Source organism: Pan paniscus, chromosome 16 (genome assembly GCF_029289425.2).
Source record: "Pan paniscus chromosome 16, NHGRI_mPanPan1-v2.0_pri, whole genome shotgun sequence".
NCBI lineage: Eukaryota > Metazoa > Chordata > Mammalia > Primates > Hominidae > Pan > Pan paniscus.
In genome coordinates, this window is record NC_073265.2 from 12,717,870 (window position 1) to 12,735,086 (window position 17,217).

Sequence of the window (17,217 nt, forward strand, 5' to 3'; positions counted from 1 at the left end):
TAATAATTTAAAGTGTGCCTACAATCCAGTTAGGAATCTTTTAAAAAAGCACTTCGGTGCACTGTAGGGGCTCACTAGTTAGGGTTTCATGAGGTAAACTCTTTTCAAGTGAGGAAGGTTTTGCAACACTACAAATGATCTGCTGATTCATTTTTGGTAGATTTAACACATAAGAAATTAAGTTTAGTCTGAACAAATAGTGACCAAGTTAAGTTTGCTGGTTCATGTTTTTCTTCTCCCTTTGGCTAAGGTGAATTATTTTTCACATGTTAGAAGCCAGTGATGTGGCGGTAGCTAAACAGATTAAAAAGTTAATCTTAATTTTAATTATTATTTATTTTTTTAAGTTTAATTTTAATTATTTTCTAATTTTTATTGTCCATACTTGATTACTTAAGAATAAAATTATTTTAAAAACATGTGCTCCAAAAGAGGAGACATCACAGAAATACAACAAGCAAATTAACCTTCTGTTTTTGCATCTGCAGAAAATGTCTCAAGAACCAGAAATAAATAAAGGTGGTGATAGAAAGGTATACTTTTATATTCAAATGTTTGTGTTGAATTAGATTTTTACATTATGTTGTTTAACAAAGTGTAGTAAATGTAGGCATACATGATCCTATCATGTAAGTAGCATAAATCATCAGTGAAAAATTTAATACTTAACTCAGAATTCTATACATTGAATTTTAAAGAGATGCAAACCCTAGAGATATTCTTTCCTTATTATGGAATAGTCCCGAATGGTGCCGTAAAGTGCTAAGTAATGCCACTTTAGGAGCTTTGGATCAATAATTTTATTTTTCTTGGTTTTAGTCTGATTATCAATAGAAAATGTGGCTAAAGTAGATAATTTTTTATTCTGTGTATTTTCCAGCTAGAAAATTTTATGGCTATCGAATGTGAAATCTGGGGAGCAACTCATTTTCTGGAATTCCATGATTGTACCTCAGCAGTTTCACTCTGCTCCTTATATTGTGGGAAACTTTGGTTCCCATGTTTCAGTGAGCACCTTCGTGTTTTTGATATCCCAGGAACCTAATGAAAAAAGATGCTCAAAGGCAGTGGGGGAGAAGAATGTCTTAGCGCAGAAAAGGGCAAACTTCCTTTCTATTCCCGAAGCCCCACGGTGTCTCATCCTCTAAAATGACTGTTTAATGTAAAATCTAGGTGGTAAAGAGGGATGAAGACACATTTTGCATCTTTGTCTTTTTATGTATGTGTTCCCACCAGTCAAATGGGGGTAAATACATATATAAGATTCTGAAGAGTGATTGAGAATAAAAGCACAAAATAGAGGAGGGCCCTTTTTGAATTTTGGAAAATTCTGTTTTACTCATTGAAACAGAAATGAAGCAAACTTTACAAAAATTTCTGTGATATATTAGTGATATGATAAGTGCATCTTAAAATTATATGGTAATAGTTCTGTGTATATGATCCAATTTAAGAGTGAGATGTTTTTAATGACTAAAATAATGATAAACTGGTCAAGTGATAAAATCAATTAAAAATATTCTTTCTATTCAATAAAGGGATAACTATCCTTAATATCAAACTTTCATTCAAGGTTGAAGAAGAAATGAAGAAGCACGGAAGTACTCATATGGGATTCCCAGAAAACCTGACTAACGGTGCCACTGCTGGCAATGGTGATGATGGAGTAATTCCACCAAGGAAAAGCAGAACACCTGAAAGCCAGCAATTTCCTGACACTGAGAATGAACAGTATCACAGGTAAGTCTGTGGCAACATTGAACAGGAGATAACTATATGCTGTCAATCTAATTCATGATGAACAAATTTTATACTTTTGCTAGGATATTCAGCCTTGCCTGTTAATCAGAAAAATGAAAATCAGTAAACAATGAGTTACCATTTTTTCCAGTCATTAATTTATTTGAAGAATAGCCAGCATTGGCAAATGTGAGGGAAAAGACATTTTCTTTTCTTTTCAGTGAACTTTTATTTTAGCTTCAGGGTACATGTGCAGGTTTATTATATAGGTAAACTGTATCATGGAGGTTTGGGGTACAGATTATTTCATCAGCCACATAATAAGCAAAATACTCGAAAGGTAGTTTTTTGGTCGTCTCCCTCCTGCCATGCTCCACCCTCAAGTAGGCCCCAGTGTCTGTTATTCTCCTCTTTGTGTCCATGAGTTCTCATGTTTAGTTCCCACTAATGAGTAAGTATATGTGGCATTTGATTTTCTGTTGCTGCATTAGTTTGCTTAGGATAATGGCCTCCAGCTCCATCTGTGTTGCTGCAAGGGAAATGGTTTCACTGAAAAAGACATTTCATACACTGTTGGCAAATACATTTTGAACATTAATTTAGTAGCATATTCACACACACACAGATATATAACAGAGTAAGGATGTATAATACATGTAAAGGATATTTGTGTAGATATGTTACATACATACTTACATATAAGGACATATATTATAGCATTATTATATTAAAAATTTGGAGCTAGTCTACTTCCTTATCAATAGGAAATAGCTCAATTTCCATACCCCCAAAATAATGTATTATGCAACCATTTTTGAAAAATGAGGTTAGATCTAGGGTATACTGATTATTTCACAGATAAAATGTATTTAAAGCATTTAGTTTGATGACACATCTTAAGAGTTCTTGTTAAAATTCTTGTAATATCTGCTGTGTTGGAAATGGAAGCTACATGCTACATTGACACTGTAACTTGTTAGCAACAAGATTGCTAATTATTAAATTTTTGTTGTCAGTGCCTGAGTGCTGAAATATTGGACCCTCAGTCTGAATATTGCCAAGGGATTGTACATGGGGATCTATATTTAATATAAACATTTCAGTGTATTGGGTAAAACTTTTATTAAAATACATCAAAGATCTTTGATCAACTAAACCAAGAGTTGGCCAGCTTTTTCTGCAAAGAACCAATTAGTAAATATTTTAGGCTTTGTGGACTACGTATATTTATTTTCTTGAGACAGGGTCTGGCTCTGTTTCCCAGGCTGGAGTGCAGTTGTGTGATCATGGTTGTGTGATCACTGCAGCCTCGACTTTCTGGGCTCTAGTGATCCTCCCACCTCAGCCTCTCTACTAGCTGGGACCACAGGTGTGCAACATCACACCCAGCTAATTGACACTATGGACTGTAAAGTGAATAAGCATGGCTGTGTTCCAGGATACTTGACTTACAAAAACAGTCAGTGGGCTGGATTTGGCCCACAGGTGCTTATTTGCTGACCCTTGTGCTCAAAGGAAGGGGCTGCTAATGCATTGACTCTTATATGTAAAAGTGTCCTGCATGGGTGACATTAACTTTCCTTTGAGAAAAGGATATATTTGAGTATTCACCTCACTATATTTTTCCACAGTGACTTCATGTAATTTTAAAAACTTCATTTATAAAATAAGATTATTTTCTGCATTTCTCTCACTTTATTCCTGTTAATAGAACTCAGTATTTTACTGTGATCAATTACTTTCTGTATTTGATGAGTGTCAACTGTCCTAGAATTGGCTGATTTTTATCAAGCAAGAAATATTCTTGTTGAGACCTTTAGTATTTCTTGGTCTTTATGTATAAGCATGAACAAAATGATAATCAGCTTATGTAATCTAGAAATGTTCAAGGGGCCTTTAAAACCTTGGTCTGGCATTTAATGCCACATGTGTATAATTTTTATAACCTTTGAAATATATAATTGTTACATAGCATTTGAAACCTCCACCTGTTATGTAAAATTTGGAAACTATTTCTTGTCTATCACTTTTCCATGACTGTGGACGAAAATTACATCATTCTCAGTCATGAGTGTTAAGTATGTTGTCCTTTAAGTAACTGTCTACACTCACGAACTCAAATTTTCTTTCCATTCACTCTTGATCTCAATGCCAGTAAGTCTTCAATTTCAGTACTCCTCCAGAGTTGTTTTTCTCGAGGTTATCACTACTTTTTTCTGTAAATAAATCTATGCATTTTTTCTTACACCTCATTTTATTTAATGGGTCAGCAATATTTGAGCCAATGGAGGGCATCTTCTCCCTAACGGCGTCTTCATTTGTCTTTCAGGACCTCACTCCCTCAGGCTTTTACTCCTGCCTTTCTAGTCCATTCATCATGGTCTGTTTTGCTTGCTCCTCCTCATCTTTCTCCTTTTGGACATTGTTGTTTCTCATGGCTCCGTCCTCAATCTTCTTTCTCATGACTTTTTTTTTTTTTTTTAAGATGAAGTCTGGCTTTGTCCCCTAGGCTCGTGTTCATTGGCACGATCTTGGCTCATTGCAACCTCTGCCTCCTGGCTTCCAGCGCTTCTCCTGCCTCAGCCTCCTGAGTAGCTGGGATTACAGGTGTGTGACACCATACCTGGCTAATTTTTGTATTTTTAGTAGTGACAGGGTTTCCCCATGTTGGCCAGGCTGACCTCAAACTCCTGATGTCAGGTGATCTGCCCGCCTTGGCCTCACTAAGTGTTGGGATTACAGGCCTGAGCCACAGTGCCTGGCCCTTCATGACTTTTTCTACTGTATATATGCTAGTGATTTCCAAATGCATGTCTCCAACTCAGATCTCACTCCTTAATTCCAGATCTCTGTATCAGCCTGGCTACTTGACAGGCCTAGCGTATCAGACGTAGCTACCTAATAAATAGTTATTTGATTAGCTGTTGGGTATCACACACTTGTCAGATCCAAAATTGGGCTACTGATGGCCTTCCTGAAATCTACACCTCATGTAGTCTTTCCTACTTTGGTTAATGGCAACTCTTCCAGTTGCTCTGCCAAAAACCTCGGTGTCATTCTAGACTCATCTTTGTCTCTGTCTTGACACTTCACATCTAATCTCTCAGTAAATCTCATCAGGTCTACCTGAAGAATATGTCCAGAAGCCAGTCATATCTTGTACATCTGAGCCACCATCATCTGCCGTCTAGATGAGTGTCATAGACTGGGAATTGATAGTCCTGGTTTTTAAAAACTTCCCCTTTCATCAATTCTTAACTCAGTGGATGTATTTAAAACATAAGTCAAATTGTGTCATTCCCCTGCCCCAGCCCTTCTGATTGCCTCCCATTTCACGCTGAGTATGTGTCAGAGTTCCTCCTACTAACTAAAAGGCAGTCAACCATCTGGCATGTTATCTCTCCTGCTTAAACTTCTGTTTCTTATCTCTTTTGCTCTGTTTCAGCCACACTGAACTTCTTGCTATTCCTTACCTATCTCTAGTGCTTAAAAACTCCAGTCACACCTCTGCACTTAGCAGTTCCCTGTGTCTGGAATGCTTTTTCCCCAGATATTCTTCTAGCTTACTGTTTCCATTACTTCAGTTTTTTACTTAAAATCCCCTTTCTAAGAAGAAGAAAAAGAGTAAAAAGAAACACATTAAGGAATAACCACTTTTGGAGGAAGAACCATGTACCAGCACAATTCCTAGTCCAGAGAAAAATGAAGAAAAAGAAAAAGAGATAACGAGGACTAACAGAAAGGAATTACGATTGTATCACCAGGACGCATCAGGCTTAAGATTCAATTGGGAGCATACCAGGGATTCTCTCTAACGTAATTGAGGGAAGGTTCAATGAAACAGTGATTTATCATCTCTAACTTCAAACCTATTTGTGTCTTGACATCAACTCTGTTAACATCATCATTTTTTAGAGTCTTTGATATACAAATAAAAGTTTCTTTGTATTAAAGAAAAATCCTCTTTCTCATCAAGGACTTTTCTGGCCATCCCAACTTTCCCACGACCCTTCCCATCAAACAGGTAAACATTTCATTTTCCTGCTTTAGTTTTTCTCCTCTAATGTACTGTATATTTTGCCTTATCTGTCTGTTGTTATTGTGTGTTTATCTCACTCTCATGAATAGGGTTTTTATTGTTCATTACCATATCCTTACTTCTTAGAAAAAGGCCTAGCCTATCAGACGTAGCTACCTAATAAATAAGTATTAAATGAATGAATGGAGTTTATCCTGGCTATATTGTTTGATTGATTCTCACTTAAAAAATGTTTGACAGGGTTCATTTTAACAATTTTGCCTGGTAATTATATGTATTTTTAAAATTCTTTTGGCTTTTTATAAGCTACATTCTTTATATTAATATTTTTTCACTTAGGGAGAAAAGTCCAATATTGTGGTTATTCACTATTCTTTTACTGGTAATCATGATAATTGCAATTATGGTAAAATGAGTCAGAGGAATTGCAAACTTTACTGGTATTTTATTTATTTAGAGATAGAGTCTCGCTCTGTCACCCAGGCTGCAGTGCAGTGGCGTGACCTCGGCTCACTGCAACCTCCGCCTCCTGGGTTCAAGTGATTCTCTTGCCTCAGCCACCTGAGGAGATGGGATTACAGGCACGTGCCATGATGCCCGGCTAATTTTCATATTTTTGGTAGAGACGGGGTTTCACCCTGTTGGTCAGGCTGGTCTCGAACTCCTGACCTCAGGCAATCCACCCGCCTTATCCTCACAAAGTGCTGGGTGGATTACAGGCGTAAGCCACCATGTCCGGCCACTAGTATTTTATTTAAAAAAATATTAGGGTGGTAAATGTAATGGACTCACAAATTCTTTCCAAGGGATTATAGACCTTTGGTATTTGAAATAAAAAGACAGTTGGAATCTTTTGCTTCGGATAGTAAGACTATACTGGTCAGGCACTGTCTATTCTGATGGAGCAGCTGTTGCTGCTTGGCTGTCTTTCAGAAGCAAGCTGCTCACATTGATATTGGTTGGTGAGCAAGGCCAGTGGTCATTGATCGATTGACTAGATTTTGAACTGGCTCTGGGTGGCGTCTTGTTACCATGGCTACAGGTCAATTCTTTCCTAAGTTTGAGTCAACTTTAAACAGAAATTTTCTGTTCAAAAGTTGCCTTCCATTAACTATGTTCAAAATGAAACTTTTTAATATTTCAGAATTGTGGATTTAAAGTTTTGGTTATGATGACTTGGTTAATAATAGCTCTCACGAAGATTTTTTTTTGATACATCATCTTAACCAAAAGAGTTCTCTGTATAATTTATTTCTTAAAAATAATTGTTTTGTGTTTGTTTTTGGTATTTTTAGAAGCTTTTGCTCAAGTCCTAACATAATCTCCAGTAGGAGATTTTAGTCTGTCAGTTCATGTATGTATATGATAGTCATATTGTCTTTTTAAATTCCTTTTTATGTTCACTTTTTTCTCTGTACAATAATAGTGATGTTGTTATACATTTTTATCTCATTAAAACGTAGTTACAATATTCTGCTGGCAAATCTAGCTTTTTATATATTTTGACGGAATAGGTTAAAAGTGAAGAAAATTTATCAGATCATTCTATTTTCAAACAAAATCATAACTAATAAAAATTACTATTTTGAATTATAAATAATGACATTTAGATATTTTAAAAATAAGGATACCCCCCCAATAGTTTGGCTTTGTGTTTCTATGCAAATCTCATGTCAAATTGTAATTCCCAGGTGTTGAGGAAAGACCAGCTGGGAGGTGATTGGCTCATGGGGTCGGTTTCCTCCATGCTGTTCTTGTGATAGTGAGTGAGTTCTCACAAGAGCTGACGGTTTCATAAGGGGCTCTTTCCCCTTCCATTCTCTCTCTCCTGCCGCCTTATGAAGAAGGTTCCTGGTTCCCCTTCACCTTCTACCATGGTTGTTAAGTTTCCTGAGGCCTCCCCAGCCATGCATAACTGTGAATCAATTAATCCTCTTTCCTTTATGAATTATCCAGTCTCAGGTATGTATGTGTATGAATTACCCAGTCTCGGGTATGTACATATGTATATGTGTGAGTGTATATACACACATACATATATGTGATACATACATGTGATGTGACATATATATTTGTATATATCTCCATTTTCTTTATTCCACTCATCAGTTGATGGACACTGGCTGATTCCATATCTTTGCATATTGTGAATTGTGCTGCAGTAAACATATGTGTGCGGGTGTCTTTTTGAGAGTACGATTTCTTTTATTTTGTGTAGATATCCGGAAATGAGAATGCTGGATAAAATGGTAGGATCTATTTTTAGTTCTTTGAGAACTCTCCATACTGTTGTCCATAGATTTGTATGAATTTGCATTCCCACCAGCAGTGTATCACTGTTGTCTTTTCACCACATCCACACCAACATCTGTTGTTTTTTGTTTTCTAATAGTGGCCATTCTGGCTGCAGCGAGGTGATATCTCACTGTCGTTTTATTGTGCATTTTCCTGATGATTCGAGATATTTTGCATGTTTTTATATGCTTGTTTACCGTTTGTACATCTTCTTTTGAGAAATGACTATTCATGTAATTTGGCCACATTCTAATGGAAATATTTGTGTTTTTCCTGTTGATTTGTTTGAGTTTCTTGTAGGTTATAGATATTAGTCCTTTGTTAGATTCATAATTTTCAAATTTTCTTCCCATTGTATAGGTTGTTGGTTTACTCTGATGATTATTTCTTTTGCTGTGCTGAAGCTTTTTAGTTTAATTAGGTCTTATTTATTTTCATTTTTGTTGCATTTGCTTTAAGGTCTTCATCATCAATTCTTTGCCTAGGCCAATGTTTTCAGGTCTTAGGTTTAGGCCTTTCATCCATCTTGAATTAATTTTTGTATATGTTGAGAGATAGAGATCCAGTTTCATTCTTCCACATGTGGCTCACTTTTTTTCCCAGCACTATTTACTGAATAACCTGTACTTTCTCCAGTGTATGTTTTTGTATGCTTGCTCAGAGATCACTTGGTTGTAGCGGCTTTATTTCTGAGTTGTCTGTTCTCTTCCGTTGATCTATGTATCTGTTTTTATACCAGTACCACGCTGTTTCTGTTACTGTGGCCTTAGAGTATAATTTGAAGTCAGGTAATGTGATGCCAACATATTTGTTCCTTTTGCTTGGTATGTCTGTTGCTATTCAGGCTCTTTTGTGGTCCTACATGAATGTCAGCATTTTAAAATAATTCTGTGAAGAATGACATTGGTACTTTGGTAGGAATTGTATCGAATATGTAGACTGCTTTGGGCACTATGGTCGTTTTCACTATATCAGTTCTTTCAGTCCATGAACATAGGATGTATTTTCATTTGTTTGTGTCATCTGTTATTTTCTTTGGTGGTGTTTTCCAGTTATCTTTATATAGATCACTCACCTTTTTCATTAAGCATATTCCTAGGTATTTCACACTTTTTTGCAGCCACTGTAAAAGGGATTGGATTGTTGATATGAACTCTCAGCTTGGTCGTAGTTGGTGTGTAGTGGTGCTACTGATTGGTATTCATTCATTTTGTAACCTCTGAGACTTTACTGAATTCATTTATCAAATCTAGGAGTGTTTCGTAGGAGTCTTCAGGGTTTCCTAGGTATAAGGTAATATCATTGGTGAAGAGATAGTTTGACTTCCTCTTTTCCAATTTGGATGCCCTTTATTTCTCTTGCCCAATTGCTTTGCCTAGGACTTCCCAGTTTTATTCTTAATATGCATGAAATAAAAGTAAAATGGAAAGTGCTTAACGATGAGTTTATTTCACATCTCTCTCTCATACACAGATAAAATTATTTCAAAGTCCTATGTTAAAAACATAATATTAGACCCTGTCTTGTTCTAAAAGGAATTTCTAAGTTGTTTATAAAATACATAGGAATCAAGAATATAAGTGGAAAATGTTTCCAAAAAATAAACATAAAAAGTATGAGTTATAGGCCATAGACCAGTACCAGTCCCTGGCCTGTTAGGACCTGGGCCACACAGCAGGAAGTTAGAGGCAGGTGAGCAAGCAAAGCTTCATCTGTTTGCAGCCACTCTCTGTCGCTCGCATTACCACCGGAGCTGCTCCTCCTGTCAGATCAGCGGTGGCATTAGATCGTCCTAAGAGTGTGACCTGAACCCTGTTGTAAGTTGCTCATGCAGGGGATATAGGTTGTTCACTCCTTATGTGAATCAAATGCCTTTATGATCTGTCACCATCTCCCATCACCCCCAGACGGGACCATCTAGTCGCAGGAAAGCAAGCTCAGGGCTCCCACTGATTCTACATTTTGGTGAGTTATATAATTATTTCATTATATATTAATAATAATAGAAATAAAGTGCACAATGAATGTAATGTACTTGAATCATCCTGGAACCATCCCAAACCCCAGGTTCCTGGAAAAATTATCTTCCGCAAAACCAGTCCCTGGTGCCAGCATGGTTGGGGATACTCGGTTAACAGATGTGAGACCCCTTTGCCTTGTCTTGGAATAATGTGCAGATATACATTGTGTGAATGACATCTGATGGCGCCATCTTGCCCTGTAGATCATTTTGGGGACACCTCCAGTATTTCATGAAAATCAAATTTTTTTCTAGTGATGAACAAAATGATACTCAGAAGCAACTTTCTGAAGAACAGAACACTGGAATATTACAAGATGAGATTCTGATTCATGAAGAAAAACAGAAGTGACTGAAAATGAATTCTGAGGTATTTAGTTATTTTCAAATGTTTTTATATGTGTATATATTTTTTAAAAACTATGTATTTTGGATATACAAAGGATTTTTAAGTCATATATGTGTGTATATATTCTATATATCCTTTGTCATGTATGTATATCTGTACATATAGGATAAAGCCATGTTCTTAATTCAACTCCATTTGCCTGCAACAGTTGAGTAGTGACCTTCACAATGGCCTCAATCCAAAGGAGAAGCATTTGATATTTTTCATAAGAATTGATGATCTTTCCATATCAAAAATAAGTTTTGCTACTAAAAACAAATTTTCTAGTTTTTGGACATTAGTTTTTTTAAAAAATGTTAATAGAGAAGTCAATGGATTGTTTTCACTGATAGGAAAGTAGGAAATATATAGTTGGGTCAGAGGCCACATTGTGGATGTCATCATCCTTACTTTTGTGGAGAGGAACACTTTGCTCCAAGTAAATTCTCATTTCAATGTAAAGAGGTTTGAAAACAATGACATGCCATGATACACATTTAGTGATAATTTATTGATAAGTATTTTGTTCCTAGAGAAATAGTTGAGTATATTTCTCCTATTTCACAGTTACTACTGTTTCAAACATTATAAAGAGGAAAATAAAAGTTATCACAATGGCAAAGAACCTCATGATTTCTAAGAAAATCTCTATAAGTTGTATCTTACTTACCATTCATATTTTGAAACAAAAGGCTTCTTTTGTATTTATATATTTACACCACAGAAGTAACTGTGGTTTTGTGGAGGATCACTAGAAGTAGCATCAGCAGACCTGGGGAAAATCCTGCATCTTGTATATATTTTTTGACTTCTCCTTTTAAGAATCACGATCTTAAATGAGTTCAGTATTGTATGTAGGAGTGCAATGCTTAGATACAGATGTGTACAGTGTAGAAGGGTACAGTGCTTAGATTTAAGTTATAAATAAATATACTTCTTATAACTGAGTATAAAAATATTAGAAATGTAGAATATCGGTAAAATGTTCTTCAGTAAAAGAAACTTAAAGAACTTTGAGAAATTGCTTCTGTCCAAATATATGCATAGCTAAGGCTCTTAGGATGGTGTGGTTGATAGGTTAGATATCAGAGTATAAACCTAATCTTAAAAATACAGTCAAATGTATTAATCTTATATTTTATGCCTCTGGGTTTTTTGTAACTCAGAGAAAGGCTTTTTAAATTCTGAGATTCTTAAAAATCCTCTAGTGATTTATTTTTCATAGTCTTTAAATAAATATTTAAACTTTTAGGAATTCAGGAGCAGATTCCTAAAAGTTTACATCTTTATTTAAAGACTATGAAAAATAAATCACTAGAGGAATTTACACTCTGTTAAGTTTGAGGTTTTGTCCAGTTTTTTCCAGTTAAATATCCACTGTGGGGATTCTTTCATTATACAAATACAGATGTTATTTTTTAATTTCAGAAGAAATCATGATATATCAATCTATTGAGTGCTAACTAAAAGTTCCCTTTGTTTACTTAGCTTTCTCTTAGTTATAAGAAAGAAAAAGACCTCTTGCATGAAAATAGTACGTTGCAGGAAGAAATTGTCATGCTAAGACTGAAACTAGACATAATGAAACATCAGAGCCAGCTAAGAGAAAAGAAATATTTGGAGGAAATTGAAAGTGTGGAAAAAAAGAATGATAATCTTTTAAAGGGTCTACAATTGAATGAGCTCACCATGGATGATGATACCGCCGTGCTCGTCATTGACAACGGCTCTGGCATGTGCAAGGCCAGCTTTGCAGGTGACAATGCCCCCCGGGCTGTCTTCCCTTCCATCGTGGGGTGCCCCAGGCACCAGAGCATGATGGGGGGCATGCGTCAGATGGAGTCCTATGTGGGCAATGAGGCCCAGAGCAAGAGAGGCATCCTGACCCTGAAGTACCCCATGGAGCATGGCATCATCACCAACTGGGACGACATGGAGAAGATCTGGCACCACACCTTCTACAATGAGCTGCGTGTGGCTCCCGAGGAGCACCCCATCCTGCTGACCGAGGCACCCCTGAACCCCAAGGCCAACCGCGAGAAGATGACCCAGATCATGTTTGAGACCTTCAACACCCCAGCCATGTACGTGGCCATCCAAGCCGTGCTGTCCTTGTACACCTCTGGCCGTACTACTGGCATTGTGATGGACTCTGGTGATGGGGTCACCCACACTGTGCCCATCTATGAGGGGAATGCCCTCCCCCATGCCACCCTGCACCTAGACCTGGCTGGCCGGGAACTGACTGACTACCTCATGAAGATCCTCACCGAGCGTGGCTAAAGGTTCACCACCATGGCCGAGCGGGAAATCGTGCATGACATCAAAGAGAAGCTGTGCTATGTTGCCCTGGACTTCGAGCAGGAGATGGCCACAGCGGCCTCCAGCTCCTCCCTAGAGAAGAGCTACGAGCTGCCCGACGGCCAGGTCATCACCATTAGCAACGAGCGGTTCTGCTGCCCCGAGTTGCTCTTCCAGCCTTGCTTCCTGGGCATGGAATCCTGTGGCATCCACGAAACTACCTTCAACTCTATCATGAAGTCTGATGTGGACATCCACAAAGACCTGTACACCAACACAGTGCTGTCTGGTGGCACCACCATGTACCCTGGCATTGCCCACAGGATGCAGAAGGAGATCGCTGCCCTGGTGCCTAGCACGATGAAGATCAAGATTGTTGATCCTCCCAAGCGCAAGTACTCCGTGTGGGTCAGTGGCTCCGTCCTGGCCTCGCTGTCCACCTTCCAGCAGATGTGGATCAGCAAGCAGGAGTATGATGAGTCAGGCCCCTCCATTGTCCACCGCAAATGCTTCTAGGTGGACGCTGACTTAGTTGCATTACACCCTTTCTTGACAAAACCAAACCGCAGAAAACAACATGAGATTGGCATGGCTTTAATTGTTTTCTTACTTCATTTTTTTTGTTTTGTTTTTTATTGGCTTGACTCAGGATTTAAAAACTGGAATGGTGAAGGCGAGAGCAGTTGGTTGGGGTGAGCTTCCCCAAAAATTCTACAATGTGGCTGAGGACTTTGATCGTACATTGTTTTTCTTTTCAATAGTCATTCCAAATATTGTGAGATGGATTGTTTCAGGAAGCCCCTTGCCCTGCTAAAAGCCACCCCACTTCTCTCTAAGGAGAATGGCCCAGTCCTCTCCCTAATTCACACAGGGGAGGTGATGGCATTACTTTCATGCAAATTACATAATGCAAAATTTTTTGAATCTTTGCCTAAATACTTTTTAATTTTGTTTTATTTAGAATGATCAGCCTTCGCGGCCCCCCTTTTTTGTACCCCAACTTGGGGTGTATGAAGGCTTTTGGTCTCCCTGAGAATGGCTGGAGGCAGCCAGGGCTTACCTGTACTCTGACTTAAGGAGAGTTGGAAAAAAGTGCACACCTTAAAAAAAATTCAATGAGGAAGCATTAACAAAAACAGTATTTCTGTACAGTGGACAGCTTAGCATGTTGACAACTGAGAATAAAATGCTCAGTTCTGAACTGGACAATGTAAGACACAACGACGAAACACTGGAAATGGAAATTCAATTACATCATTGTAGACTGGCTACTGCTCTACATGATTGTGACCAAAGTCAGAGAGCTGAGACTTCTTTCCAGAGAACAAGACATGAACAGGTTTATTTACAGAAGACAATGAATTCTCATTTGTCTAACCTAAAAGATTACAGATTCTTTCTCAACAAGTCTAATGTAGACAGTAAAATCAACAGGCTAAAAATTAAGTTCCATGAAACAAGATAAAACTCTGAGAGAAAAGATGGGGCAGGCCGCCATCTTTCCCGTTCGGGCAACTTAGTCATTCCAGCCTGAGGGTTTTGGAGAGTACAAACCGACCAGGGAAAGAAGAGATCCCACAGCACAGCATAGCTACTTTACCAAATCATGGCCAGACTGCTTCTGTAAGCAGGCCCCTGATCCTGTTCCACCTCACTGGACAGGACCTCCCAGCTGGGGCCTCCAGCTACCCCCACCAGCATCCCGTGGCCAGTGGAAATTTGAAATGTTCCTGGGACAGAGCTCCTGGAGAGAGGGGCAGGCCACCACCTTTGCTGTTTGGGTGACTAGCCGTTCTGGCCTGCAGGCTTTGGAGAGCCCAAGCTGACAAGGGGTAGAAGAGGTGCCTCAGCACAGCACAGCCACGCTACGAAAACATGGCCAGACTCTTGTTTAAGTCAGTCCCCGACCACATTTCTAGTCAGTGGGTGAAGTCTTTCAACCAGGGTCTCTGGCTACCTTGACTGCTGTTTTCTGGCCGACAGAGGTGTCAGGCCTCCCTGAGTCAGAGCTCCCAGGGGGAGGACCAGATTGTCATCTTTGCTGTTTGGGTGACCCAGCCATTTCAGCCTTAGGGCTTCAGAGTGTCTGAGGTAGCCAGGGGCTGAAGTGAACCCCCAGCACAGCACAGCTGCTCTATAAAAATGTGGCCAGACTTTTTCTTTAAGCAAGTCCCTGTTCTTATTCCTCCTGACTAGGTAAGACTTCTCAACTTGCCTCCAGCCACATCTTATTGGTGTGTTCAGATTGGCAACAGGTTCGTACCTCAGTGGTACAGAGCTCCCAGAGGAAGGGGTAGGCTATCATCTTCCCTGGAAAATACGAGTCAATTAGGGACTTGAGGGGACCCCCAGCATACCACAGCAGCCCTTCAGAAAAGTGGCCGGACTCTGTACTTGATGGGCAGATCCTCCTGGCCTGTCTCTAGCCAGCCCACCACTGGAGCTATCAAGCCAGTAGCAACTCAGCAGTTCCTTGGACAGAGCTTCCAGGAGCAAATGAAATCCTTTCTGCCACTGCCTTTGCAGTGAACTGCCCTTGCTATCCTCAGAAGATATATCAAGGGAGCAAAGACCCTAAGTGCCATATCAACACCTCCAATAAGCTGCAGTTGACCCGAAGAACAAGCCAATCCATCTCCCACAGGTACCACACACACTCCACTACTCATCACCAGACAGGGAATCCTGGCTTGGGCCCACAGCACAGACCCTCCATCCTGGGCTGATTACACTAAGTGATTGCTAACTCACATGTCTCTGGGATGGAGCACCCAGGAGACAAGCAAAGTGGTGGAGCAGCAAGTCAGGTGATGTGGAGCCCAGAGGGCAGGGACAGCTATCTCTCTAGGCTCCACTTGCCCTTGTGAGACACTTTATCCCAGCACTTTAGGAATGCTGAGGTCAGACCAGCCACATCTCATGTGCAAGATTGCCCAGCAGACATCAGGTCTGAGAGTTCCCCTTTTAAAAAAGGGGACTTGCTTAAAAAAGAAGTCTAGCCACGATTGTGTAGAGCAGCTGTGCTGTGCTGGAGATTCATGTTTGAGAGTTCTCCTCTGAGACCTGATCTTTAGAGGCTGGGCAGTCTTGCACATGAGATGGGGCTGGTCTGATCTCAGCAGTCCTTAGTCTGCTTCCCTCTCCCAGGGCCCCAGCCTGGCCGCACCATGCTTACAGGGCACTCTCAGATGCCCACACCATAGTTTCTGTGCTAGTGGAGCATACCATATCAGTGGAGAGCTGCAGCAAGGTGGCCCCTATGGCCACGCACCAGCCTGCACATTACCTCTCCATACTGCAGCCCTTTATATGGAAACTTCCTACATCACTTTGCTGTGTGTGTTTACACAAGTGGATTTTGCTTTACTTGCACTGACAGCACACAGGAGTGCAGCACACACCCCAACCCACATCAACTGCCATTAAAGAAAAGAAATTTCAGCCCATAATTTCATGTCCAACAAAATTAGGCATCATAAGTGAAGGAGAAATAAGATCCTTTTCAGACAAGCAAATGCTGAGGGAATTCAATATCACCAGATCTACCTTACAAGAGCTCCTGAAGGAAGCACTAAATATGGAAAGAAAAAACCATCACCAGCCACTACAAAAATGCAGTGAAGTACGCAGTCCAGTGATGCTAAAAACCAACCACATACGTTAAGTCTGCAAAATAACCAGCTGACAGCATGACGACAGGATAAAATCCACACATACCATTACTAACCTTAAATGTAAATGGGCTAAATGCTCCCATTGAAAGACATGGGGCAAGCTGGATAAAGAACCAAGACCCACTGGAGTATGCTGTCTTCAAGAAACCCATCTCACATGCAGTGGCATACATAGGCTCAAAATAAAGGAATGGAGAAAAATATTTCAAGCAAATGGAAAACAGAAAAAAGCAGGTGTTGCACTCCTACTTTCTGACAAAACAGACTATACGAATAAAGATAAAAAAAGAGAAGGACATTACAAAGGTGGTCCTGACCTTTGATCAATCTCATTGCTTGATACCAACCTGGGCTGTTTTAATTGCCCAAACCAATAGGATAATTTGCTGAGGTTGTGGAGCTTCTCCCCTGCAGAGAGTCCCTGATCTCCCAAAATTTGGTTGAGATGTAAGGTTGATTTTGCTGTACAACTCCTTTTCTGAAGTTTTACTCATTTCCAACAAGGAAGGCAAGTTTTCCTGCTTCCATGATGATGGAGAGCAGGCATCTCCTTTCCTGAGTTTCACCTTGCTTCTGACAGGGAAGGTGAGTGTAAGTTTTTTCCAGCTTCTAAGATGGCAGAGAACGATCACCAGCCTGAGCCTTATTTCCAGGTAAGTAGCTGAATTAGAGTTTTGTCTTAAAATTTTTCCTTAATGATTAAAATTTAAGATTACCCACCAGCTGCTGTTAATTTCTCCTTACCATTAGAACACTCAGT

General features: G+C 39.4%; 1 pseudogene; it reads left to right on the forward strand.

Moving 5' to 3' along the window:
* Positions 1-13,427, forward strand: part of LOC112439084 (POTE ankyrin domain family member E-like) — a 115,743-nt pseudogene extending 102,316 nt beyond the window's left edge.
* Positions 13,428-17,217: the final 3,790 nt, after the last annotated feature.